This window comes from Schistocerca cancellata, chromosome 4, assembly GCF_023864275.1.
Source record: "Schistocerca cancellata isolate TAMUIC-IGC-003103 chromosome 4, iqSchCanc2.1, whole genome shotgun sequence".
NCBI lineage: Eukaryota > Metazoa > Arthropoda > Insecta > Orthoptera > Acrididae > Schistocerca > Schistocerca cancellata.
This window is the reverse complement of record NC_064629.1, coordinates 304,804,675-304,831,337: the sequence shown is the minus strand read 5'-3', so window position 1 is coordinate 304,831,337 and position 26,663 is coordinate 304,804,675. Positions and strand designations below refer to the sequence as shown.

Below are 26,663 nucleotides of genomic sequence, written 5' to 3'. Positions count from 1 at the left end.
TCTCTGTGGTTGAGTAATTCCTTTTGGCTTTATTCAATTGACCGATGACCTCAGCAGTTTGGTCCCTTAGGAATTCAGATACTTATTCAATTGTCTTGACACACATGCTATCAGTTGTTCCTTGCCACGTATAGCCTGACTTTGAATACATTCAAACAACAATTTCGCAAACGCAGACTGAATGCTTGTTATGACACTGTTCACTTTGCTTTCTGTTTCGACGGTCCCTCGCTTGATGCCCCACCACCCCGCATTCATAAGAATATGGTGGCAGCATTGTTGCCAGATGCGATACATACGTCCACACCTATAGCATTTCACCTCCGGAAAAAAACACTCCTTTTATCCTGCCACAGAGTCGCTATGTCCACCTTCTCGAGCTGTGTAGCAAACTTAAAGACAGCATCAAATCCTTTGGGTTTTCCATGTCTACACTCCTGGACGTATCGGCTGGACGTTCCCACAAAAATACATCTGCTGCCCCAAGTTCTGTCTCATGGAGAATTAGCTTATCAGCCTCTTCATGTTGCAACTCGTATGTTTGTGAATTCTATGATTCTATCCAAGAATGCCTCTGCTAACTCGTTTTGTTTCTGCGACATCGCATTAAGTTGTTTCCTGAAGAATCTAGCACTATTTTGCTTGTGGTATCGGTGATATAGTTCATTCTTAATTTTCTCGGACGTACGCACCTTATTTAAACCTTCATGATGCATGATGTACATCTTTATGTCACCTACTAATCGTAAATTAGCCATATACAGACGTACGACATCTGATCAGTTACTCAGACTAGTAGCAGCAGCTCCCAGATTGTCAGTAAATGCGGACATATCCTCATTTGGTTTGCCCAAAAAGGGAGTCACTGAACTAGCCGCACTAGGATCCATAGGAAGCACAGCTACACTGACACGTAGACTTGTGGACTTTCGCCTTCACCATTTCTTGTTGTCAACGGTTACTGTCTGCCATTTACGTGTCTACCTACTTTGCTAATGTGGCGTTCTTCGCTTCCAGTTCAAACATCCGTTTCCTGGAAATCTCGACCATTTTCTCCATTGTCATTGCCCGTGTTCCTGGCATTTGTGCAGCTGGTATCTATCAATACAATACAGTACATTCAAAGTACACCACAAAGCGAGGACATCTATCACGAATCACTCAGACAGAGGTTCAAGGAAAGTGACATTAATTCCTATAGTGGATCATAGCGTATCAAGCCTCTGAGCACTTATGTCCTTCATGCCTATAACGTCAGCGTGTGCTATACGTAACTGACCCTGCCCGCATACATGGTAATGCATGACCTAGTAAATTACAATACTTTCATTTCAATGGCCATAATTCTAATTTCTACGTGCGTCGTGCCTATTTACTGTGGCCGTGAACAAAAGGAAACAAGAAAGGCCACAAAAATAAAAATCTCACTCATGAAGACCCTACCGCTGAACTGCACGCTGCACATGGTCCTGGATCCCCTCAGGAGTCGTCAGTGACCACTCCACCAGTGCGATTTGCTTCTACGGTGGGTGGTGGAACGTGGTAGTTGGAGGTCATGATGCCGGGATTCCACTACCCAGGTGGGTAGCAGTCAGGTATAGGTGAGAAGTTGCCAGGTTGGCGTTCGATGCCTGATCAATGAAACAGCATCGGTAAACCACACATTCGTTAGTCAATACTAAAACAGTCATAACGATCTCCAGAGAGGCCAATGCCCTCGGGACATAAGCCGTACGCAGCCGACGGGGAATGCGTTGTGATTAGCGCACTGCTCGGTGGTGTTGTGCAGGCCAGGAAGTGAAGACACCTACGGCGAGGCAAGGCCACTAACACCAGCAAGTCAGCGTCCAACTGCGGCAGCCGCGCTGGCTAGAAATCACGAGTGGGCCCAGTTAAGAACAGGCAGCTCACCACAACAGTGTCTACCCAGATCAGAGGCAGACTTCGCACCAGCAGAAGCTTGCAGCTAGCTGTAGCGCAGTGTGGAGAGAGTGACTGGTTGAGTCTTCAGGTTAACAGAGAAGTTTGGTGGAGATTCACGATCACAGAAGTCACTGAAAACATAAATTGCATAAACAGAATGTTATTTCGCAACCTACGCTTCCAGTGCCATTTCTGTTAGTCATTACGAGAGTAAAAAAGTGTTACATACACTTTTAACTCGATATTTTCTTCATAATTAAACGACTAAATTTGCGCTTCAGTTGTGGAATGAAACCTGTATTTTATTCTTAATATCTGTGCGTTGACTTAATGTACGATGAGTTTCGGAGAATAATTATTTCCAGACCAATATGAAGCAGTGGAATAAATTATTATATCAGACAGTCTCTTGGCAACAATGCTGTCATTCCAAAAACAGAATCCTGGGCTTGTTAACTTAGTTATTAATGAGAACCCACAATTATTTTTTCTTTGCGTCTTTCAGTTACATACCTTTAGAATATGAATTGGTGGTATGCAACGTGTATTTGTTGTGGTGGCCATGGAAAATAGATTACATTCTAAAAACTTGGCCACATGTGATCAAGAAGTCCGTGAGGGTAAAGTGATAGATATGTAAGTAACATCATCTTCTCGATTTGTAAGATGATTAGTCAAGTCCAGAAGAAAGAAGTATTTGGCTCAGTCTCCAGCAAGCAGTGCATAAGCCCCGTGACTGAATGATGATCAGTTCCAACTGAGCATTACCTCATGCACGTTCGAGGGCGTGATGCACTGCAACGAACAGTTATCCTCCGGTCTCGTAGTTTGCCGTAACTTATTACTCACAAATTGTCTCCAAGTGGCTCTTTAAAAAACGGCTTTGTGTCGCAGCAGGCAGTGGCTTAGCGCCAGCTGCAGACGGAGAGATAATTTTGATCCTGAGAGAGCAGCGTAAGGCCCAGCCGGGCGCGGGCGCGAGCGCAGCCGTGTTTTACGAGTGGAGCGACGCCTGCAGCACGGACTTTAACCCACCTAATGGCACAATCGGCGCACATTTATGCTAATTTCCAGGCCGTGCTACGTCCGCGCCTGACAGGATATTACAATGTTCTGTGATTTTACTGCCTCAGTCAATTTCGAGTCGTAAATGTTACTCGATATTAACAGCGCTTGTGGGTTGATGTTGACTCGTAAAAGTCGGCGTCCACGCCAGCCTCCTTGCGTCCATTTGCAGCCATTCTGGGCGCTACGCCCGACTTGTACCGAAAAGAGATTACTCGGTTTACCAACTGTTATTGCACGTTCAGTATATTGTTATGTGAAGCTTCTGGCAAGGCACTAAGATAAAACGAGGCGCCCTGGTGTGTGCAGGTGTTTCGAGGCGTCTTTCCAATTATCTGACTCTACGACAGTACGTGCTGTACCAGCACCTGTGGCGTAGTCAGTTTCTTCGCGAGTCAGTCGTGCAGGAAAGTACCTACGTGATAGGCGTTGTCATCACTCTTCTGCCTTTCTTTAGCGACAAATTCAATACTTTTATTACAATAATAAAAACATCCAGTAAAATTTACACTCAGTGAGCCATTAAATTAGAGACGGCTGCTGTCTCTATGGCGAAAGGGATAGTTGGAGCTACCACGATAGTGGGATATTGTGAAATCTTGCACTGCCCTTCGGTGTGACGATCAAACACGTGATGGTCGAGTCACACCATATGAGCGCAGTTTACTAGCAGTCGTCTCGTGAGAGCCCGACGTGTGCAGGCTCTGGGCTTTACACGTGCCTTCCTTTAAGGACTGGGCGGTAAGGGCCTCAATTCACGGAAAACTGCCGTCTTGGTCAACTGGTGCATTCAGCTACACGTTGACAGGGATCACCGTTAAGTACCGAGGGTTGTAACGTTGAACAACCGATACGTAATTTTACAACATATTCGCATAGGATCTCTACTTCTTTAATACCTGCCCCCTCCCCTCCCTCACATCCCACCCCATCTGTCTCCTACACCACTTAAGAGTCTCATACCTTTTTCCGATTACTGAGACTCCCCATAGCTACAGATATCTACAACAAATTTTTTGTAGGCCACAAATCATGCAGAATGGATGCCCCATGATTGGAGTCAGTGTTGTTTACGGTCGAAACTCGGGTCCGTTGGTACCTTGATAACTGCAGACAACGTTAATGATCTTCCCTTCGTGGGGGATTACTGACATATAGAGTAACCGAGAATGGCTAGAAAAACGGCGTCATCGAGTTTAGGGACAGTTCGATAATATCGAACGCCTCCAATATCGTGTCCCACATGTGCAACAAGGTAGCGGTGAAGTGACGTTATTAGGTAGCATTGCATGAGACCACGGTACACCTCTCCTGGTTGTTTACTGCAGTCTCACTGTTTGACTGTACAGGGACGAGATTCTGCGACCTGTAAGGGGAACGTACCGCCAACATTTTTATGGATGACAACCTGCGTGCTCATCGTACTGTTCTCGTGAACAGGTTCAAAAAAATGGTTCAAATGGCTCTGAGCACTGTGGGACTCAACTGCTGTGGTCAAAAGTCCCCTAGAACTTAGAACTACTTAAACCTAACTAACCTAAGGACATCACACACATCCATGCCCGAGGCAGGATTCGAACCTGCGACCGTAGCGGTCGTGCGGTTCCAGGCTGTAGCGCCTTTAACCGCTCGGCCACTCCGGCCGGCCGTGAACAGGTTCCTTCAGGGTGCTAGGATCACCAGAATGAGTGGTCTGCTTATTCTTTGTACATGAACCCAATCGAAAATATGTGGGATCGTTTGAAACGAGCTGCTTTTCGACGTCGACAACGGCTACGTACTCTGCACGACTTCGGCAGAATCACCATTGAAGGATCAAGGATTGTTTGGATCAAGGCTGGCTAGATGATCTTATAGATGGTATACCACGATGGATTCAAGTCTGCATCCGAGCAAGGGGACGTTTCACCACTTATTGGCGGTTCTCAGAATTCCTGTGAAAAACCTCCCTTGGGAAACACCCAATTTTTTCATTACACAAATGTTGGGTCGTTTTTGATTTGGTGATTTGGACACATTGCAAATGAGTATGTACACATAACTCAAAGTCACATAAAATAGGTACTCTTCCCGGTCCAGTGATTTCTTATCTATCGGGTAACTTTTAATCGATTTTCTGTTCCTCAATAATTTATATACTATGTTTTTGGGTCCGTGTGACTATTGAAAGCACAGTCCATCGAAACAAATTGCACGGCATTTTTAATAAAGTAGGCTGAGTCAAAAATATATACACAGATCAGTAAAACCAGAAGCTATGACATAACTGTGATACTGAAGATGTCCAGGCATCAGAGGAGGACATCCTGCACACAATAACCAGAGATGCTCATAGCAATCCCCACATATTTCTGGATATGGAGGTGTACGATTTTGTACTCGTTCTAAGCGTGTGACGACGTACTATGTTTATCTTGAACAAATCGATTTCTGCTACAGACAGATTTGTTCATTGTCGTTATCTTCTAACACTTTCTCCAGCTCATCTGTGCACAGCTCAAATTCGGAACAATTTATTCCGTTCCTCAATGAGTTGCATTTTATTGTAACAGAAAACCTCTTCACGAAGAGCTGCGTTCTGTGCGCAGATAGGCAAATACTCGAACTGTCGATAATGCCATAGTTGTTCACGTCACGCTGGCTAAGAATGTGATTTCAGTTATAGCGTCCGGTGCACAGACTCCTAGAAGCAGCCAAAAACAGGTTCAGAGGTATTGTAACTTAGGATTCGTCCCAAAACTTGATGAATGAAGACATGTCGCAGCCTCACGCCCTCCTCCTGGTGCTGCTGCTGTTGCCGCCTTCTGACAACCTGTCGTTAGTACAGCATGAAGACGGTTCGTGATAAGCACGTTTTAGTTTACGATGCGCCGGTTTTGTATTGTCGTATGAGAAACATTAATATGAAGAGTGAGGAAGTGTAATTAAATAGCAGTCAGATAGATTCTGTAAACTGTGCTCAGATTTTTAAGGGAAAAATTCTTCACATTAGTCGATTTGGATTTACAAACAAGCGAACTGTGTTGTTATGGCCACGTGGTTTGTGTATGTTTGGGTCTCAACCAAATTAGAATCACAGTCTGGTCACCTCGTTCGTTAATAGGAACTGTTTCAAAATCCTAGGGAACAAAATGCATCTCATATTAGCAAAATGTTACCAAAAACGCAATGTATTCGCCAAAATGTGGAGACAGGTACTGTAAGTTTTGTTCTAAGTATCGACTGACATGAAATGAGCTCAACTGTCAGGAAGGGAGGAGTGAAGTAAGGATATCTAGAATTGAGCGTGTTGTTTCTGTCATGGTCCACTCTTTCGAAGCACAAGATCGGATTAAAAAATGATTGGGAAAACGCCTTGTTGAGCAATTCTACCGGTATTCATCTCGTGTAGTTTAAGGCAACAGGAAGGCGGAATCTGTTTAGTCACGTTTGAATTATACTCTGTCAGTAGTGTTCTGACACGCTAGATCCCTCTCCCTGTCACTCACGCACTAACTATATTTCGGCAGCTGGCCGCGTGATTTCTACAGGCATGTGAAACATCTCACGAAAACGCGTTAGACAGGCCTGACATCTCAAATGCCACTAACATTTTTCGTCATTTCTTTGACTATGCAATGTTGAGAAAAAACTGAGGAAAATGCAAACCAGTTTTCTTGGGATGTGCAATGCTCTTTCTGTCTTTCCTACAAATAAGCAAAATTACTTTTTCACTGTCCAGCTGCGATAACTTAAGACAGAGAAAAATATCGTCTCAGCTGGGTCCAATATATTTCCTGGCTTTTTAAATAAAGTCTGTGACAAGAAGATTTTGAACTGTATTAAAAGATTCTAAACGATGCTTACAAACTGGCGGAGGCTACATCTACATCTACATACATACTCCGCAATCCACCATACGGTGCGTGGCGGAGGGTACCTCGTACCACAACTAGCATCTTCTCTCCCTGTTCCACTCCCAACAAAACGAGGGAAAAATGACTGCCTATATGCCTCTGTAAGAGCCCTAATCTCTCTTATCATTGTGGTCTTTCCGCGAAATGTAAGTTGGCGGCAGTAAAATTGTACTGCAGTCAGCCTCAAATGCTGGTTCTCCAAATTTCCTCAGTAGCGATTCACGAAAAGAACGCCTCCTTTCCTCTAGAGGCTCCCAGATGAGTTCCTGAAGCATTTCCGTAACACTCGCGTGATGATCAAACCTACCAATAACAAATCTAGCAACCCGCCTCTGAATTGCTTGTATGTCCTCCCTCAATCCGACCTGATAGGGATCCTAAAAGCTCGAGCAGTACTCAAGAATAGGTCGTATTAGTGTTTTATAAGCGGTCTCCTATACAGATGAACCACATCTTTCCAAAATTCTACCAATGAACCTAAGACGACTATCCGCCTTCCCCACAACTGCCATTACATGCTTGTCCCACTTCATATCGCTCTGCATTGTTACGCCCAAATATTTAATCGACGTTACTGTGTTAAGCGCTACACTGCTATTGGAGTATTCAAACATTACGGGATTCTTTTTCCTATTCATCTGCATTAATTTACATTTATCTATATTTAGAGTTAGCTGCCATTCTTTACACCAATCACAAATCCTGTCCAAGTCATCTTGTATCCTCATACAGTCACTCAACGACGACACCTTCCTGTACACCACAGCATCATCAGCAAACAGGCGCACATCGCTATCCACCCTATCCAAAAGATCATTTATGTAGATAGAAAACAACAGCGAACCTACCACGCTTCCCTGGGGCACTCACCATCGAGGACAACGTACTGGATTCTATTACTTAAGAAGTAAGAGGCTGGTAATGTTTTCAGATTCTTCCGTTGCAGATTTATTTGGCATGCATTTTTCTCCTCAATCTAACGTTAACGTTACTCTAGGTTTATTTTTATCGATGTAGTACGCAAAGGCAAATCAATTTTAATAATTTTTATGGAATCACGAAGTTGGCGGTTTTATGAGTAAACATGCATTGACCATATTTAGAGCTGAACTAAAGGATATGAATATAGACTGAAACGTATGAGTGCAGTAGTGGTACGCAGACAGATGCGCGCCCATCAGCAGAAGGAAATGGAGCAAAGCAAGAGCCCGTGGCGGCGCGTCCCCCGGCGCCCCTTCTCTTTGGCGCTCGCCGCGAGGGGAGCAGGCGGTGCTTCTGCTTCTGCTTTGGCGTTGCTTCGCGTGAAACACCGTGTCAGGTTTTGGATAAAGGTGCTATGATAGCCGTTTAATTGTAGCTACTGCTGCGCAAATAGTGCGTGATGGTCGGAATAAAAATGGATCAGCCGTTCCTACGCAGCTGTTATTGCCTACAATTAAGGCTTAATTCAGTAAATTATAGCACCAGCGTACACGTCTTCCAGCACGTTTTCTTTGTCTGCGCGCCCCCTGTTTGCGGGGATTACAGAAAGTACTGTTTCTTTGCGCACACAAATAAATCGGGACCTTAACGCTGATCTGCGAGGCTTGAGGGAAACGGCAAGTGTGAAATTATTCGTACAGCCGCGCTTATTAGCCATTACAGTTATGGCGTAAGTACGTGCCTACACTGAAGGAGATCTGTTCCCCATACATTATGAGAGGTAGTCCGCAGGATAGCATAAAAATTTCTTTGTATTCCTGAAAGTCATGTCAGGAAAATTGCAGGTGCTGTTCCTGTCAAGATGCCGTTTTTTAATGATCTTTTAACAAACCAACCATCTGTGCTACTCACGATTCTACCAGGAATCATATGAAACACTAGTTATATTGAGCTGTTTATTGTAAAATATGATGATGTCGATTTTACATTAAAAAAAAAGACATAGAGATAGTATTACTTGCGCAAAGAGGAATGATCCTTTCGCTTCACTTGCACGATACATGACTCATTGTAACGCAATCGATAAGAACAGTAGAGCTGTTCGTATTTATTTTCGAAAATATTCAGTTGAAAATCCTTACTAATAAATGAAGTGAATTGTCTGAACCATTACATATATGTAATACACTACTGGCCATTAAAATTGCTACACGAAGAAGAAATACAGATGATAAACGGGTATTCATTGGACAAATATATTATACTAGAACTGACATGTGATTACATATTCACGCAATTTGAGTGCATAGATCCTGAGAAATCAGTACCCAGAACAACCACCTCTGGCCGTAATAACGGCCTCGATACGTCTGGGCATTGAGTCAAACAGAGCTTGGATGGCGTGTACAGGTACAGCTGCCCATGCAGCTTCAACACGATACCACAGTTCATCAAGAGTAGTGACTGGCATATTGTGACGAGCCAGTTGCTCGGCCACCATTCACCAGACGTTTTCAGTTGGTGAGAGATCTGGAGAATGTGCTGGCCAGCGCAGCAGTCGAACATTTTCTGTATCCAGAAAGGCCCGTACAGGACCTGCAACATGCTGTCGTGCATTATCCTGCTGAAATGTAGGGTTTTGCAGGGATCGAATGAAGAGTAGAGCCACGGGTCGTAACACATCTGGAATGTAGCGTCCACTGTTCAAAGTGCCGTCAATGCGAACAAGAGATGACCGAGACGTGTAACCAATGGCACCCCAGACCATCACGCCGGGTGATACGTCAGTATGGCGGTGACGAATACACGCTTCCAATGTGCGTTCACCGCGATGTCGTCAAACACGGATGCGACCATCATGATGCTGTAAACAGATCCTAGATTCATCCGAAAAAATGACATTTTGCCATTCGTGCACCCAGGTTCGTCGTTGAGTACACCATTGCAGGCGCTCCTATCTGTGATACAGCGTCAAGGGTAACTGCAGCCATGGTCTCCGAGCTGGTAGTCTGTACTGTTGCAAACGTCGTCGAACTGTTCGTGCAGATGGTTGTTGTCTTGCAAACGTCCCCATCTGTTGACTGAGGGATCGAGACGTGGCTACTCGATCCGTTACAGCCATGCGGATAAGATGCCTGTCATCTCGACTGCTAGTGATACGAGGCCGTTGGGATCCAGCACGGCGTTCCGTATTTCCCTCCTGAACTCTCCCGGTTCCATATTCTGCTAACAGTCATTGGATCTCAACCAACGCGAGCAGCAATATCGCGATACGATAAACCGCAATCGCGATAGGCTACAATCCGACCTTTATCAAAGTCGGAAACTTGATGGTACGCTTTTCTCCTCCTTAAACGAGGCATAACAACAACGTTTCACCAGGCAACGCCGGTCAACTGCTGTTTGTGTATGAGAAATCGGTTGGAAACTTTCCTCATGTCAGCACGTTGTAGGTGTCGCCGCCGGCGCCAACCTTGTATGAATGCTCTGAAAAGCTAATCATTTGCATATTACAGCATCTTCTTCCTGTCGGTCAAATTTCGCGTCTGTAGCACGTTAGCTTCGTGGTGTAGCAATTTTAATGGCCAGTAGTGTAGCATAGATGTAGTAAGTAAGTGCTGACGTCTCCAGACAGACGCTCTGCAAAACTTAAGGACAACCTAGATAAAGTACCTTAACGTTTTAACTACTCGGTGGGAATGAAAGGAAGTGCGGGAGCATGTTGCTAGAGGTCTCCCAGTCGTGTACAGGAAGCTGGAAGTCATATGGCGTGATGTCAGCGGGGCTATAGTGGCACATGGGACTGGCCTTGCATCACGAGGCAGTTGGAGGAGTGGGAAAAGACAGTATGTGTCAGTGAGCAAGTAATTACAGTGCATTGTGGGAAGAATTATCGGAAACTGTTAACACCGTAACAGATAAACAGAAAGTTATCAGTGGAGGAACGAAAACTGTCTTATCTCAAGGTGACTGATAAAGACTTCCAGTGTCAAGTTACACACCTGGGCGACTTTTAATCCAGATCACCCCACACTCTCTCCCCCTTGGGGAATCAGCGGCACGGTTTTGTGGTACATTCAAGGTCATCCATAGGAACCCCCACTTAGGCAGTTATGTGAGATATATTCAAGGTCATCCAGGGGAACGACTACCCTACCTAAGCACCGTAGCTAAGTAGACACGTGTTTCGATGCTGGTCATGTGATATAAAATTGGTGAGAAACTCCTGGACCAGTGGGAGCACGTTAAAATGGCAGGAATCTCTGTGAAACATTAAGAGTCATGGTCCCCTTCCCCCTCATTATCCTTCATAACTAGCTCAGCTGTGTAGGAATCTTCATTAGTGGTCTCTACATCATGGAGGAGAGGTTAAGGGCTGTTATGAACAAATTATAAAGTTTAGTGTGGTAAACCTTCACCAGGTTTCAATACCACTAGGGGTATCTTCTTGAGAAGGAACAAAATCACGTAATTTACATTACGCTAAAATTATAACATTATGAGCTAAAACACTCAAGTCAAATAGCAGGACTTAAGCGTTTCATCTAATAATCTATGCTTATAATTTTAACTTAATGTAAGTTACGTGACTTTTATTTATTCTGAAGAAGATACCTGTAGTGGTACTGAAAACTTGTCAAGGCTTATTGCAATAAAGTTAATGTAACCAACTGACTGAATACATCCTTTATTGAAAGTTTATTTACAGTAGCTGCTGTCAGCCATGTTTAAAATTATGAAATAATTATTATCAATAATTCTGTAGTGGTAGGGTTTGGAAATAAGTGATGTAACAAATTGACTGATAGTTATCATGGAGAGTTGCTTTTTTACAATACATTATTTACAATCGTTATTGTTTATTAACAATTTTTTTATTTACAAGTCTGTCATTCACATTGTTTTTTCTGTGAAGCTATTATCCTATAAGTAATAATTTGCAGTTTATCTTTATGTGTTTACACAGGTTTTTTCACGTATACTGGTTTTATTTACAAAGTAATTTTTTATGCAGACTTACTACTATTTGGTATATTAAAAACTTAAACACTGTGTTTCCCATCATCTTACATTTTAATCATTTTTTGACTGTTTTTATCATTTTATATAAACATTGTTTACGTATCAGTCATTTCTGATCATTCTATCTATTTACATTTCAATCATCTGTGTTCTATATACGATATATACATGGGAAAACCGAGACTAGCAACATCAGGTGAAGAAAAAATCACACACGCATGAATACGCAGCCACACCCACAATATCAGTAACTCCATTTAATAGATTGAGTACATGAGAGTGCCAATCCCATCCCAACAGATACAACGTTTGTCGTCATGATGTGATCACCCTACTGTCTGCTGCAGTGCAGTACGTATCTCATGGCCTCTCAATTGAAAGATTGCCTTATCCACCGTATGTGGAGTGGCGCCAACTCCATCGAGGAGACATCTGGTGTAATCCTCAACCGTGAGAGCCTTCGATGCCACACAACGCATACACATAAACTGCCTCTGCGTGACACCTACATCTATACGGTGCATCTTTGACATGAGCCCGCCAAACTCAACAGTCTGCATCCCATACACCTCATCTTTCATCAGACCGATAATCTTCCGGTTTTGATGTGTTATTCTAAAAGGATTAGCGGCCACATATCCAGACATGTCAAATGGTTCGCGATTGTATCTAATTACTTCATATGAATCACAGGTTTTCACCCATTAGATGAAACTGTCTGTATCCATATAATATAACTTGGAATCAGCGAAGTTTGGCTTTGCAAATGCATAGTGAAAGCGGTAACGTGGAGTTTGTGGGGATCTAGAACTCACCCACCGATTTATCGCTAGACAGGCTTCGTGAACTGCGCTGAAACCTTGGCCATCTCCACCACGACCAGCCGTTCATTAAAGATGGTGGTCTGCTTGAAATTTGGCCTTGCCATGTAATGTCTTGTGCCATAACGCCCAGCCCACTGGTACATTAAATGAACGTCACGACATTTTGTAACATTTCCCAAGGGTTTTCCAAAAATTGAATTTTTTCTGAACCTAGAAAAATCTTTTTCATAGCCACACATTGTGAGAATTCTCAGTGTGTTGTTAACATCAATGTACTCGATCTCAGTGAAGCAGATACAGCAGGTGATTCTGACAAGTACAGTTGCCAACCTGAGACATTGCTGAAGGTTTCTATAGTACAAAGTATGTCACTGCCTATTCCCCAGCATTGTCAACAACGTTAGGATGGAACCATTTCACGAAGCTAGTGACTCCAGACACAGTGGCAAGTTGCTGTGGTCGTCTCGCAAGTGGGTGGAATGTTCCAGTTTTACCTCCAGAACATATCGCGCACCATCATCCACAGCGACATCCTGTATCTTTTCCTTCAGTTAGGCGTTTTCCCCTTTTGGACATCCATCAGAACGCTCCAAGTGGTAGACTTTGTTGCATGACATAATTATAGAGGTTGTTTACATCCAGGTAAAAGATGTAACCTAAAATGTCAAATGGCCTGTTCTCCTCCTCACTCATTCATGAGTTATTCGCCTTGGTGTACCTGTGTACTCACTAGAAAAGTCTTTTTCTCTTTGAACAGCGGATGTCACACTCACGTGATGGACCAGCGCACCACACACCTGCACTAAAATATTTAAGATATTTAAGAACATCGACAGAAGCCGTGTAAAATAGCAGTGCCTACGCACAGCCGCGAGAAAGCGCTATCCTGCCTAAAGCACATGACTAGAGATATGAATACTCGTTCCTCATTGGTTGAGATAAGCAAAAGAATGTGGTTTTCGACTATAAATATGAGTCGTTTCAGGGCGAGAGGTCATTCCAGTCTGAGACTTGCTAGCATTATCAACAACAGCGTCAACAGAATCAGCAGAGAAGAAACACCATAATGAAAATTATGGTTTATCACGGGCTAATAAGCAACCCTAATTTGACTCCAGTGATCCTACAGGTATGCATTTAAGATGATTTTGTTTTATGTTTGTGTGCTTGTTACAGCTACATGCTGATGATTAGTTTCTTCTTCTTCTTCTCCTTCTTCTGTTGCAGATGTGATGGACGTGTGGACTTGGAGATGCACCTGCAACAACTACTAGTCCATACCTGTCGAGACGATGATGTTTTCATCGCCACAGCCCAGTTTGCCTGCGTTGTACTTGCTGTGCCTGCAAACAGCACCACATCCCAGACCACTGTAATCACTGTGTTGTGGGTTGGTGACACCAGCTTGTCTGCCAACTTATCCTTGGCCTGGAACATCTCACATGGACCTTTGTTTCCTGATGCACTCGATGATAATGTCGTGAAGGCTCGAAGTATATGATACTACAAGCCATTGCTGATATTAGTGACATGACGAGGCGTCTTGGTCGTATACAGCATTGTCGCAGATGCCGGCTTGCACCTGCTACTAACTTGACTATGCGGTGTACGTTCCCCCACCCCATTTCATCAACGATGTATATGCTGTGCCCGTAAATACAACATCAGCTGGGTCTGTCATCATCAACAATATACGGGTTGAAGACACCGGCTCGTTTGCTGATGCAGCTGTGCCCTGGACAATCTGTCAATCATAACTGACTTTCATGGCGTTGGACATGGCTTCGACATTACTCTTGGCCTACCAGCAGCAGTACCCTTAGCTGCAGTGTTATGGATCACCAGGTAAATCCTGCAGCCACATTGGACTACTCTGTTGTTACTGACACTTTTGCAGACATAATCTCACAAGCTTGCATTGATAATTCGAATGCAGGCTGCCACGATCCTGCCACTTTCCTCGATGCCTGCCTGCGAAGATTTTTGGAATGGATGCTCCCCAAAATTGTGAACAGTCCACGGTATCCTGCCATTAAATGTAATACAGCTCTACACTGGTACCTCCTGAAGGAGGACAGTGATGCTGGCAAGGAGACGCCCTTCGTTCAACTTTGGGGGCTGTTGAATCATGGAGAGGGGTTTGGAACTTTCTTAAAGAGTGTCATATTTAGTCATTTCTCCAACATGCAGGAAAGAGTGTTTGATCAGGCACTCAGGCAAGTAGTACCCCACCTCAATATATATTCACATGTCTGTGACACATTTACTGGGGCGGGGGGGGGGGGGGCATCCTTCTTCTGAAATATATTGCTGCTTAACAGGCATGTATTAATGTCCAGATTATATATGACAGGGATTTATATTGCTTTGCATGGTCACTTCTGGCTAGCAATAGAAATTATCCAGAAGATGAACAATGTTCGAGTGAATATGAAAGATACGGTGTTCGTGGGAATGGCAGTTCCCAAGACATCTCATTCCCCATAGAACTCTAGGACCAACCAAAATTCGAGAGGCAGAACCCTGATATTAAGTTCACATATACACCGTGGATGTTGATGATAGCAAGCCAGAAGATGAAGGCCATGAGCGCACTCTACAGAACAAAGAAGTCAAGCATGCCTTAAGCATGTCCCACATACTTTCTGCCTTATTGAGTAAAGATGGGCATAAACAACGTTCGTGCCATAGATGCCTCAACTCGTTTACAAAGAGTAAGTATATAGAAAGGCATCTCATTGATTGCTTGAGCCAGAAACTGGTACATATGGAAGTGCCTACCGAGGATAAAAAGTTCATCAAGTTTAAGAATGTCCACCATGTGGACAGATACCCTTCAGCATGTACGCTGATGTCGAGTGCCTCCTAGCTCCTGTGGTGCATTGTGAAAGCGATCACACTTCCTCCAATACTATCTTCACTGAAGTGCACGTACTGTATTTGGCATTGTATCAAGTTGTATGCATGTATGGCTCTACTTGCAACAAATTCGGATCTTATTTCGGGGATCAACCTGCGAGATTTTTGCTTTCTGGGCTCGAAATACCTATGGGAAGTTGATGGGATTTATCACAGCAATGTCTCCATAACCAACTCGGAGGAGTATGATGCCTTATACGAGCGAGCTGTTGATGGTCCTATTTATGGGCTGCTGTTGGATAGAGAAGCATAAACTCCTTGAAGAGACTGTTTACATGTAACAGGGAAATGCTGCAGCACAGCTCGCAGTGCATGCTACTTGATGTACCAACTGCCATCGCACTTCCTCTCTTCTTCCACAGTTTCCACAATTTAAATGGGTATGATGCCCACTTTCTTGTCCAGCATCTGGGTGATTTCAGTGTGAAGTGTGATAAGGTCAGCGTCATTCCTGAATCTATCGAAAAGTACATTTTTTCTTGCAAGAGAATCATGTAAGGATACCCCTTTGCTTCCTGGATTCACTTTGCTTCATGCATGCGTCTCTTCAGGAACTTGGCGAGATGATGTGTCTGGAGGACAACCATATCACCAGAGCTGCATATCCTATTGATGCGAAGTTTCAGCTTCTGGTGAAGAATGAGATTTTTCCATACAAACACCTGTGTTCGATGGACAGACTCTACAAAACCACATATCCCAACATAACTGCATTCTCCATTAAACTAACAGGCGCTGCCATAATGTCTGCGGAGTATGATCACGTGGTGAATATTTGACAGGAATTCGGCATCCTTGATGTAAGAGAACATCTAAGATTATACATGAACACTGATGCACACCTGCTCTACACTACTGCCTGCTCTGTGCTACAGAAACCCATTTGCCATGTATATATTGTGTATAGAAAAGAATTTATTGACATATGAACACTGTATACATGGAAAGAAATGTAAATACTATACATATGATGGTGAAACCTGCTAGTTAGAAAATTTAAATAGACATATGATTGGAAACTGTGTATTTAAGTTTTTCTTCTTGTACCTGATACTTGTAAGTCTTCAGAAAAAATTTCTTTGGTAGTAACCCCTATATATAAAGAAGGTTTGTAAAACAACTGTGTCAATTAAAAGGGTTGTAAATAAAAACAAATAGATTTGTAAAAAGACAAATAAATTGTAAATAATATGTTGCAAAAATAAATTGTTGATAAAACTATTAATTAATTCGTTATATCATTGTTGTTATTTCCAAACCCTGCTACCATAGAATTAGTGTCAATAATAATTTCTGTATAACAAACCTGAACCTGTCCCTATGAGACACATACCGGGAATGTAGAGGTCTTATCTGATGAGCTAATTAGAAATGATGCTGATAAGGGGGAGGAGTGGGAGCTCGAATCTTATTGGTCCAGGGGTTTCCCACCGATTCAGTGTGTTCCTATTGGTTCAAGGGTTTCCCCACAAATTTTATATCACGTGACCACTATCGAGTTACATCATGATCCGGAATATAAATAGTCCACTTGCCTAAGGTGTGTGGGTAGGATTATGTGATGACCGGTATGGAGTTACGTCATGATCTTGAATGTAACTCACACAGTTGTCTAAGGCGTGTGTGTGTGTGTGTGTGTGTGTGTGTGTGTGTGTGTGTGTGTGTGTGGTGGGGGGGGGGTTATCCGCTGGACGACTTCGATTAATTCCTGATGGTTTGCTGGAGGGGTGGGGGGAGAGAAGTGGAATTTGACCTTGAGTAGCCTGATGACGGAAGTCTTTATCTTATCTGGAATGCCCACTATATCCAGAACCGGCACTTATAACTTACTGCTTATATGTTACGACGTTATCATATGTCCTACTCTTATCTTGCTGTCGGTGCCATCGCAATCTGGCGTCATTTTACAAGGAGGGGGAAAATGGACTGATGAGACCGGTGTCACTTCTGAAAGATATTCGAAACAATGTAATATCATTTTGGAAACCACCCTCTCACAGATCTCAAGTTGATCCATTTCCAAACGCCGAGATGATTCTTTAACAGAAGTTGCGCTTCCTGTGGATAAAGCTTCAAAACAAGAGCATGTATCTGCTAAAAAGTATTGAGTTAAGAGCCTGAGAGCAATGCGTGATCGGTAAATATGGTGAATTATGTAGTTCTTGTAAAGGCGATGCATGTAAGCAACTTCCTTTCAAAAAAATTGTATGTCGTGGTTATGCATTTCTGACAACGCATATAGAGGCCTCGAACCGACCATCAAAGATGTTTGGCGGAGAGTTGTGAATGTTGCCGGTGCATGACGTGACGTAGCTTCGTGTACAGTCTTAGACATAGAACTCGACCGCCGGCCTGCTGCTGTAGAGACTAATTTGGAGTCGTTCACTTAAGGTGGCCAATATAACGGGCCACCCCCCCCCCCCCCCTCAGAATCCTAAGTCCAGGCATATGCACGATCTGGCAACACTGTACGATGTGGAAGTGTGTGGAGGAGATACTCACACTTCACGAGCTGTTAGAGTGATGTATCTGCTCGCGGGAGTGTCGTGCGATGTAGAAATAAAGTCTCGAGTTCTAGTCCACTCCATTCCCTATATTTTTAAATCGTATTTCGGTTGACTGCTAAAGTTATCATTTTAATGGAACCTCAAAGATAATTCTCTTCGCTTTTCAACCCACCTGTAATAGCAAAAACATCTAGGAACGTTTCCGCCAAACAGCTCGTGGCAGCGTCAATATCACTTTATGATCGAGAGTTTCCTTGCTGTATGGCGGCAACCGGCTACGGCTGCTTGGCCTCACGCAACTCGCCGCAGAACGTGAGCCGCCTTCCGACCAGACGACCAAGGTGCGGCGCAATCGTTGTATTTATCACCTGTCACTTTCTTATTACCTTCTTCTTTCGCTTACGCCATAGTCCCGCAGCGATCGCAGGGTCGGCGTGATTAGAACGGATTTGGCAAGGTTAGTTTTTTTTAGGGGTGGCCGGATGCCCTTCCTGCCGCCACCGCGTACCTCCCTGGGATGGAATCAGTGTACCCAAGCTGTCTGCATCTAGTGTAAATCGTGAAATAGTGCGACCGTGTTTCAAATGTCTGCGACGCGTGTAACTGAGGCGGAACGTTGGGACCAGCCCGGTATTCACCTAGCGGGATGTGGAAAACCGCCTAAAAACCACATCCAGGCTGGCCGGCACACCGGCCCTCGTCGTTAATCCGCCGGGCGGATTCGATCCGGGGCCGGCCCGCCTACCCGAGTCCAAGGAAGCAGCGCGTTAGCGCGCTCGGCTACCCTGGCGGATTTATTACTTTCTTATTTGATGTTGTTGTATTCATCTTGTAGTTACGTATTGGAGTTTGCATACTGGCACCATGTAGGAGCATAGGCATGTCTATACGTGTGTGTGAATATGTGTGTGTGTATTTTGTTTTACTCTAGATTATAAAAGGATAAAATCCGAAAGCTAGCAAGTTTTCTTCCTTTTGTATGTGCCTATTGACAATTCAACGCTTATGCTTTTCGGTGAGTAGTCTCCCGTAATCGTAAATTACTTACAATCTACAAGAACTTTGAACTAATTAACATCGATCAAGAGTTGTAAAATAGAGTCACAAGTGGACAATGGTCTAACATTTGCAACATATTATTTGCTTTCGGTTCGATAAAAGGTAACATAGGCAGCTCTAAATCTTCGTATTGTCCATGAGGCAAGTGCTTCTGTGCAAAATACGTCAGAGAAGGATTTTCTTCACGGAAGATCGTTCTGTCATGAATAATTTTCCACATTCAGGAAGACACTATAACAGAGATATGTGATGAACTGCGGCCATTTAAGCATTATTCAGCATTGGCATTCAATAGGCAAGGTTCAGAAGTCGGGAGTAAGAGTACTGCAACAAAAATCGACAGGGTCACTGTTGCTGAATTTTTGCTTGGTGTCATCAGTTCGCTCACTGAGCATTCTCCTGCAGGCATTGTAACTTCTTAAGAAATTAGTGGCTGAGCCCCAACAAGTGACATATACTCGAGCATAGGGCAGTGAGAACATAATATTTTGCATCTGATAGCTCAAATAGAGCATTGTACACTATGAACTCCTCCCCAGGAATGTGTCCATCGCGGCTGGTATTTGTTGCCAACAACTTGAGACCCTTTTTGGTCGCAGTAGGAAACACGATCGACAAAACTACATCACGTGTTGTTACTACAAGATAGTGAACTGTGCTGATTTCACAAGCAAAACTGCCCAGAAATTTATTTCTGTCATGCTCTTTTTCTTCTCGTGTTAATCCCTCGAATATTCACAATATATACATGGCAAATGGGTTTCTGTAGCACAGAGCAGGCAGTAGTGTAGAGCAGGTGTGCATCAGTGTTCATGTATAATCTTAGATGTTCAATGAAAAATGGTCAAGAAATTTCCTTTCAGGACGAAAATGCACTCCGAATCTTTGTTTGGCATCTTTAACTCATCATATCCATTATGTTTCCACAGGCGTGGAATCGGTTAACTCTTTAAGTATTGTCAAACTGTTTTAGAATATGTGAGAGAATATATTGTTGATGATTTATTTCTCTCTGATTTTTATCGTTGTGTACAACAAACTAACGGAAAACGCTATTAAAATATGCACTGTACTAATACAAATAAAATACAGCATACCACAATAACCGTATGATAAAAACCTCTTTTAATAAAGTATAAGGTATCTGTAACCAGAACCTGCCTATATTGGCATGAATTAGTGAGATGTTACTCGCTCTTGACTTCGGAACTGTATATATGTAAATCACTCTTCAGTAGTATGAAAACGTGGCATTTAATAAACCAAATAAGTGATTTTGCGCCGGCCGCTATGGCTGAGCGGTTCTAGGCGCTTCAGTTTGGAACCGCGCGACCGCTACGGTCGCAGGTTTGAATCCTGCCTCGGGCATGGATGTGTCTGATGTCCTTAGGTTAGTTAGGTTTAAGTAGTTCTAGGGGACTGATGACCTCATATGTTAGGTCCCATAGTGCTCAGAGCCATTTGAACCATTGTATAAATGGTATTTTTGTTTGTTTACTCATAGAATAAATTCTCCAGACGTATTGTGCTCAGCAGCAAAAAAGCAGATTTCATTATTTAAGTCATTACTAATTCATGGTGATATAGACACACACTCGTGGTACGGTTTCTTCATGTTTTATTTAAATAGACTTTCGTCGCGGTAAGTTGTATTTCATTTGTATTAGTAAAATACAAATTTCAATAGCGATTTCCCTTAATTTATTGAACACAACAGTAGATGTTAATCAATCAACAAAAATATAGTCCCTCATATTATCTAAAACAACGTGATAATGCTTAGGTGGTCTACCGATTTCTCACCTGTAGAAACCTACAGATTTTAAGTTTAAAATGTTGTCAAATCGGGTCTGCAGTGCATTGTAGTCCGGAAACTAATTTTCTTGATGGTTGTTCGATAAGGAGCGGGAAGATTAAACATTTGAGAGCGTAGGGTCAGAATAATGTGCGTGAGGGATGATTTCCCAAACAACCTCCTGGATATTGTTGTTATTGAAATTAGCAGATTGCGTTATCGTGTAGCAGCAAAACGCTATGCAGTTTTGTCTGTAGTTTTTCTTACACTCATCCGAAAGGCGTCTCAGTTGTTGGCAACAAATACCAGCTGCGATGGACACACCCCCTACGGAGGAGCGCCTCGTACACAGCTCCATTTCTTAGCCAACAGATGCAAAATATGTTCACATTCGCCTTTGCTCTCAAGCATATGTCTCTTGTTACGACTCAGCCGTTAATTTCTTCTTAAGAAATTAACATAAACGCATCATAACTCGCCACAAGTAACAATGTTGCATAGAAAAGCTCGATGTATAAACTGACGGTGTTCAAGCAAAAATGAGGTAACAATCACTATTTGAATTTTGTTGCTTTGAATTAGAATATGGAGTACTCCTTTGCCCGACTTCTGAATCTCGCCTATTGAATGCAAATGTCGCACGACGCTTAAATGGTCGCAGTTCATCACATGTGTCTACTATCGAGACTTCCTGAATGTGGAAAATAATTCATGCCAGAACGATCTTTTGTGAAACAAGCAAGTCCTTTTCTGACACATTTTGGCCAGGGGCATTCGTCAATACTCAGTACAAAGATTCCAAGATGCCTTGCTGCCTTCACTCCTCTAATAAATCCAAAGCGAATAATATGTCGCAAATGTTAGACATTTTCCCACTTGCGATTCTGTTTCATAACTCTTGAAGAACGTTCTTAAGTTTCAAGTATGTAACTGCAAGATAAATAGTAGAGCTTCAAGTAAGAAAATGACAGTTGATAAATACACTCACAGTCCCGCCTCTCGTTCACATGGTGGACGGCACCTGGCGTTAGGCGGCGGGTGGCCAGTTGCCACGCAAGTGCTTGTACCAATTTTAAACACTCTTCTTTGGTTGTGATACACCTGGCGCAGCGTGTTGTGATATTGTGTTGCCGTTTTGCGAATTTCACTTTTTCACGGTGTTTCACTACATCTTTAACGCCATCGTTTCGTTATACCTCAATTTCTCAGCGCATACACAGATACAACACGCCTGGAATAACACATAGCTACCGGTACGTGACTGACCTTGGGACTGTAATACCAACTACACGGCACATTAACATTCATCCGCAGTATTTATTGATCGTAGATTGTTTAAAAACTATCGCTTGATTCTACTTTCTCAGAACACATTACGGAAGCTAATCTAGGCTTTCTTCTAGCAACCGACTACCTCGGCTCGAAGTGGAATTAATATTTCTTGTGGAGTGAAAAATTTGTACAGTTTTCGTCGATATTTAATATAGAAAGCATTTAATGGAAAAATGATTGGAGGAAGAGAATAATGTTGTCAAACTTCATAAGAAGATTAGTTAACTGTGTCAAACCCTTTTATGGAATATTTCTCTGGCGTCATGGATAAAGGAGGAAATCATCTTGAAGAAATATTGCAAAACCTCTGCGAAAAGACTCTAATTTGTGTCAAGAAATCATCTTAGAATGCGTAGACATAGATGTTCTATGTCACCTTTTCAATTTACGTTATAGATTGACGAGGCCTCCGAGACCGGAACTTCAGCTCCTGTATTTTGGATTTGTCAGTGAAACGTATACTGGTCATTTCACTTTGAGCTTCTGTCTAGAAAGCAGTTAATTAATTGGAACTCCGACGAGGAATTACAACAATCGCTGATTAAAATTAAGAAAATAATGAGAACGTGTAATTGCAAAACTCTTTGAGAAAAGATTCGAAGGATTTTTATGATTAATTGTAAGTACAGTGCAAACTGGTTATTAGTCACAAACTTTACCTTTCTTAAGTATACACTTTTAAGGATGCTGATACTAGAAAAAATCGAAAAATTTTACAGAATGATTACTACTACATAAAGTAGAACTCAATACAGTATGAGGAAAGAACGCTGCTGAAGTCTTACAGAACAGTTAAAATATTGTGATAGTTTGGGTAGGTCGAAACCAAATGGGAAGGCCGACGATAAATGTTATCTGTCTACGCAGCAGAATTAAGAGAATAATCCTTCGAGTAAATGATGATGATAATGATCATGATTCCTAGCTTTATCTTCACCAATACTAGTGTAGGTACAGGTCTGTTTGCAGAACAGTGTTATATGAAATGTCACTTCATCTAAAATTATAATGCTGCTATTTTATAAGTGGCTCTAACTGGTTACGGAAATTAATCTACGTAAGACAGGAAAAAGTGTTCGCTAACATACACTTGTACGGTGGCTCTCAACCCAGGAGTAAGTCGGTTCGAATCCTGGTGGTGTTGACGTTAAGTTTCTGATCACCAGACTTTGCGGCAGTGTCCCGATTTAAATACAAAACCGCTCCACAGTTTGTCATAAAGTGAGAGCATGTGACACTGTTGATGGTGATCCGTCGGTCGGATGGGGACGTAAAGCTTAGGGACCCCTTTGGTGCTATTTGAAAGAAGTGGCTGTGTGCTACGTGCGTTCGATAATGTATAGTGGTGCAAGGTGTTCGAAATTCTGAGAAAAATAGAGGTAAGCTATAGGGAGTGACGGGTAACACACAGTATGTACAAGAGCCAAGAGGGAATAACAAGACTGGACGACCAAGAACGAAGTGCTCGGATTAAAAAGGATGTAAGAAAGGGATAAAGTCTTTCGACCTTACTGTTCAGTCTGTTCATCGAAGGAGCAATGATGGAAATAAAAGAAAGGTTCAGGAGTGAAATTAAAATTCAAGGTGAAAGCTTACCAGTGCTGCGATTTGCTGGTGACATTGCTATCCTGAATAAGAGTGGAGAAGAATGACATGATCTGCTAATTGGAATGAACAATCTAATGAGTACAGAATATGGATTGAAAGTAAATCGAAGAAAGACGAAAGTAATGAGAAGTAGCAGAAATGAGAACAACGAGAAACTTAAAAAATGGCTCTGAGCACTATGGGACTCAACATCTTAGGTCATAAGTCCCCTAGAACTTAGAACTACTTAAACCTAACTAACCTAAGGACATCACACACACCCATGCCCGAGGCAGGATTCGAACCTGCGACCGTAGCAGTCCCGCGGTTCCGGACTGCAGCGCCAGAACCGCTAGACCACCGCGGCCGGCCGAGAAACTTAACATCAGCATTGATGGTCATGAAGTAGATGAAGTTAAGGATTTCCGCTACCTAGGCAGCAAAATAACGAATGACAGACGGAGTAACGAGGGCATCAAAAGCAGAATAGCACTGGGAAAAAGGGCGTTCCTGGGCAAGAGAAGTCTACTAGTATAAAAAATAGGCCTTAATTTGAGGAAGAAATTTCTGAGGATGTACGCTTGGAGAACAGCATTGTATGGTACTGGAACGCTGACTGTGGGAAAACCGGAACACGAGAGAATCGAAGCATTTGAGATGTGGTGCTACAGACTAATGTTGAAAATTAGGTGGACTGATAAAATAAGGAATGAGGAAGTTCTGCGCAGAATCGGAGAGGGAAGGAATATGTGGAAAACACTGATGAGGAGAAGGGGCAGGATGATAGGTCATCTGTTAAGATATCAAGGAACGACTTCCATGATACCAGAGAGTGCTCTAGACGGCAAAAACTGTAGAGGAAGACAGGGACTGGAGTACATCCAGCAAATAATTGAGGACGTATGTTGCAAGTGCTACTAGTCAGAAGACTGATGCAAAAAAAATAATAATAATAAATAAATAAATAAAAAATAGCTATGTGCCGGCACCGGGTTTCACGCTCTTCATTCTCTCATCTTCATTATACAATACAAACATTACGCTACACTTCACGCACGCACACAGAAGATATTGTTATAAATACTGTAATGGAACATGCTGCAAATAAAGAAAGGAAAACTATATATATATATATTTTGTACTCTTCCGACGTTGCGTGGAGGCAGACTGTTGTTACAGTATTGCAGTAACGAAGTTTCGAAGGCGTGTTGTGACTGCGCTGTGCTGGCGTGTGGGAGTGCCCTCCTCTGTTTCCTTGTGGGAAGGAAGTGTCATGTTAGTGGACCGTGACGCTGTGCGCACGCCTGTTCTCACCTTTCCGCAACCCCCTCCCCCCTTCCCCTGTCCACCCGCTTCCCCACCCTTCCTGTTCCCGATTGCCAATTAATGATTAGCCATTTTCCGCGTGGACAGACCAAATTTACAGTTGGCAGGAGAGACTCTCCCCTCATTCTATCGTCGAACGAAAAAAATTGAAAAAAGAGGATATTTCAGATGAAAGAGTCGACTGTACGTTCCCGCGACCTGCCCGTTACTGATGCTCGGCTAGTTTCATTTCCACCAATCAAACACGTTGTTAGTGTTCTTCGTTGCCGCATAACTTTTTTTGTATCAAAAAGCTTGCCGCACAACGACCACCGACGTTTTCCGTGCTAATTGGTTGTCCACCGATCAGTTGATAGAGAACCTTGTTTTGACTGTTCGCTGCGTCTTTCCAATAAAGTATCGATCTGAAGAGCCCGTATACGTATTACCGAACAATTCAAAAATGTGCTTTCTGCGGTAGGTGTAGCTTGTTCTTGATGGTATTGATGTAACTAGGTTTAATTGTTTTATTTCGAGTGATGTATGCTCGCGATGAATCTGTAATAAATAACTAAGCGATTTAACGGGAATGAGTTAGATCTTGCATGAATTCGGGAAACTCAAACCAACTTAAGTGAAGAACTACTCTCGAACGTTCCACCATATTGCGTGTAAGACGTATGACGAAAACGCTGACGAAGAACGGAATTGACACCCATGTACCATTGAGAACGTGCGTAGTTCAGTTTCACTTGTAGCTGCTGCTAAGATTTTATTGAAATTTAGGTAATGTGTTGCGCGCTGGAAATATATGTCCGTTCTGTCTGTCATTTTTTTTTATCTGTCTCAAGCTTAATCGTATAAGCAGCCAGTGCCGCTGTTCCGTAAGATGGCCAACTATGGCGATAATCAGGCCCGCGCCGACTGCCCCACAATCGGACGCGCTGAATACATTGCAACCAGCCATACGACGCAGCGAACGGAGCGTCGCGGCATACGCGCGCCAGAAGGAAATCGCTACAAGGCAAGGCGTCACGCAATCAGCCCTCCAAGCCGTGCCGGTCCTGCCGCACAGAACCACAGTAACACAACAGCGATATCGGGTCGGCCACTACCCGATGGAAATCACCACCACCGCTGCACCCCGATGCCAGGCCACTTCGCCCAATTCGCTGCCATCCAGACCCTCCCGAGCACCAGAGTACGGGACGACAGAACAGCCGTGCCACAGCCGGGAACAGGAAGACCGTCTTCTCTAAGATCAGCCACATTGCAACAAGAATATTTCAATCTAATCGTGCAGGCTATTCTCTAAATCTGAAGAGCGCCCAAAGGACCAGTTAAAATCTACAGCGATACGTCAGTTGTTATCGTAAACTTTGACACGATAACGTGATAACTGACATTCTACAACTCTAGGTCGTTCATCTCAAACAGATGGTTCAAATGGCTCTGAGCACTATGGGACTTAACATCTGAGGTCATCAGTCCCCTAGAACTTAGCACT

General features: G+C 43.1%; 1 protein-coding gene across 1 annotated transcript in view; it reads left to right on the top strand.

Moving 5' to 3' along the window:
• Positions 1 to 26,663, top strand: part of LOC126184181 (E3 ubiquitin-protein ligase Rnf220-like) — a 658,132-nt gene that overhangs the window by 367,680 nt on the left and 263,789 nt on the right. The window lies entirely within an intron of this gene.